Raw genomic sequence first — 2,757 nt, forward strand, 5'->3', positions numbered from 1 at the left:
CCGGTAAATGCATTTACAACCATATGTTTATTTTTGGGTTACCAGTTGCACAACAATGCACGTGCATTTGCAATATGATTCAACAGTGAAAAACATCACCAAATGGACATGATGAAATCAACACAACGAGTGATGGAAAGGAACAACTATCACTGCCCGGCCATCCCGAGTTCATCAGGCCAGTCAATTTTGCATTTCTGCAGGATTTTCGAGCATGTCAAATTTCTTATGGCATTTGGCCCCAAAAAAGTGACTTTTGACTTTGACTTTTGACTTCCTATGAAATCATATTGTAAATGGACAAATCATATTCCTTATGCACAAGTAAAAATAAAAATTAAAAAATATGATAATAAAATACAACTAAAGTATGTTGATACAGTTCTTATACGTGTGTAATTGACAAAAATTCGAAAGAATTTTGAAAACGGTCCAGAAAGCACTTTTTTAAGGTTGTGTGAAGTTTTTACAAAATTTTGACATTTTTGACTTTTGACTTTTGACTTCCTATGAAATCATATTGAAAATGGACAAAACATATTACTTAAGCGCATGTAAAAAAAAATATATATATATATGATAATAAAATTGGACAAAAGTATATTCATACAGTTCTTACACGTGTATTTGACAAAAAAATCATTTTTTCAAAATTTTGCTTTTGGACGTTGACTTGGGTTACATTTCCAATATGAAAAACCAAGGTGGAGCGGATTCGCCACCTGTTGGATTTTTAAAGTGTTACAACTGGCAATTGCCATATGGCAAATGATGTGGACAATTTGGGAGTTTAAGAAACAAACATGCATGTAAATAATTATCTTCTCAATGAGACATTAAATAAGAACAATACAATCATAGCAATTTCAAATGAACATCGAAATGAAAACCCTTATTTTAGCCTATTAGTATTCTACCATGTGTAGTTTTCACAGTCCTTCCAGCTGCAGTCAGAGCAGGAGATGTTCACCCCTCCGCGTCCAGACTGCAAATGAATTGCACTGCTTTTGCTTTAACCAGCCAGGTCGCAGTTGTGTATGAGAACTTGGTTCTTAACTGAAACACCTGCTATAATAAAGGAGAAATTTAAGAAAATAGAAACAATTTTTCTTTCCCAGAAGGGGTGTAGCTCAGTGGTAGAGCGCATGCTTTGCATGTATGGGGTCCTGGGTTCAATCCCCAGCTTCTCCAAGTTTTTACCAAAAGACCTTCTACTTTCAGAATATTGAAATTCTAAACAGAAACAGAGATGTATTCACAAATAATTTGGTCTTTTAATCTGAAGAACATCGTTCAATCCCTGTTAGTACATTTATAGAACAGAAGGCATTGCTGCCAACTTTTATGGCATCATTTTCAAAAACTGAAGTTCATGTTTTCGGATCCCTGTCCGTTCCTGTTTTAAGAATTGCTGCTATCATTTCATTGTAGTTTCAATGGAGTGGTGTATATATATAAAGTACAGTGTATTGATATTGCGTTTTATCTACAAATTAAATGGGATGGAAGCTCAGAGGGGAGGGCATGCTATATATGTATGAGGTCCTTTCTCCACTGAGTTTGTGTGCCAAATTCACATTTGCACAACTACTACTTTCCAGAATGTTGATATATATATATATTGCAGAATAGAGTGGCATGGTGGCCAAGTGGTAAGGCGTCGGTCTCGTAAACCGAAGAACATGGGTTCAAATCCCATCCGTGCCTTTATAGAAAAGGCTTCAAATTCCATGGAAATTTACATTCATTGGAGGACTTTGTAGACAAATCATGTTGTATCAATATTTGAACACAACTATTATATTAAGGGGAAGTATCTCTACGATAGAGCCACTTTACATGTTTCCTGTCCTACAGTATTCCCCAACTTGTCTTTTGAGAGTATTCACTTGTTAAATTAGCTTTTGCACAACTCCCACTTTCCACAATGTTGACATTCTAAGAATGAAATAGATGCGCAAAGCCATCTGTTTTTGTTAACTGAAGCACATGGGTTTAATCCCTGTTCGACGTTTATGGTAGATAGCTGATATTATGGAAATGTACTTTCATCACAACAGTGTAAAGAAAAGGTCAATTGTCTTGATATGGCCACTGCGACCTGTATGCTCTAGTCGGCTGGCCCTCGCTACATATTCGTTGCCAGAACCACTGGCTATTTTGTTATTGACTGTGCGCTTGTTTGTTCCATGTGTAACTCGTCGCCAGAACCACTGGCTCCAGGTCATCTGTAAGTCTATGCTAGGTAAAGCTCCGCCTTATCAAGGCAATCACAGGCGGCCTAGTCCTCTCGCAGCAGTCCCTTCCAGCTGCAGTCAGAGCAGGAGATGTTCACCCCTCCGCGTCCAGACTGCAAATGAATTGCACTGTTTTGCTTTACCTTGGCCAGGTCGCAGTTGTGTATGAGAACTTGTTCTTAACTGGCTAACCTGCTATAATAAAGGAGAAATTTAAGAAAATAAGAAACAATTTTTTCTTTCCCAGAAAGGGGGTGTAGCTCAGTGGTAGAGCGCATGCTTTGCATGTATGAGGTCCTGGGTTCAATCCCCAGCTTCTCCAGTTTTTTTGCAAAGACCCAACTTCTACTTTCCAGAATGTTGAAATTCTAAGCAGGAAACAGAGATGTGCTAAATAATTTGGTCTTTTAATCTGAAGAACATGCGTTCAATCCCTGTTAGTACATTTATAGAACAGAAGTGGCATGGTTGCCAACTTTTATGGCATCATTTTCAAAACTATGGCATCATTTTCAAAAAC

The 2,757-nt window shown here is 37.5% G+C and overlaps 3 non-coding genes across 3 annotated transcripts; all 3 read left to right on the top strand.

Moving 5' to 3' along the window:
* The first annotated feature begins 1,119 nt into the window (after positions 1–1,119).
* On the top strand, positions 1,120–1,191 carry trnaa-ugc (transfer RNA alanine (anticodon UGC)). The gene has a single exon. It is a non-coding gene; the product is annotated as a tRNA-Ala (tRNA).
* Positions 1,192–1,635: 444 nt separating this feature from the next.
* trnat-cgu (transfer RNA threonine (anticodon CGU)) lies at positions 1,636–1,707 on the top strand. Its single transcript has one exon. It is a non-coding gene; the product is annotated as a tRNA-Thr (tRNA).
* A 780-nt stretch (positions 1,708–2,487) lies between these two features.
* On the top strand, positions 2,488–2,559 carry trnaa-ugc (transfer RNA alanine (anticodon UGC)). The gene has a single exon. It is a non-coding gene; the product is annotated as a tRNA-Ala (tRNA).
* Positions 2,560–2,757: the final 198 nt, after the last annotated feature.

This window comes from Oncorhynchus nerka, unplaced genomic scaffold, assembly GCF_034236695.1.
Source record: "Oncorhynchus nerka isolate Pitt River unplaced genomic scaffold, Oner_Uvic_2.0 unplaced_scaffold_10543, whole genome shotgun sequence".
In the NCBI taxonomy this organism is placed as follows: domain Eukaryota; kingdom Metazoa; phylum Chordata; class Actinopteri; order Salmoniformes; family Salmonidae; genus Oncorhynchus; species Oncorhynchus nerka.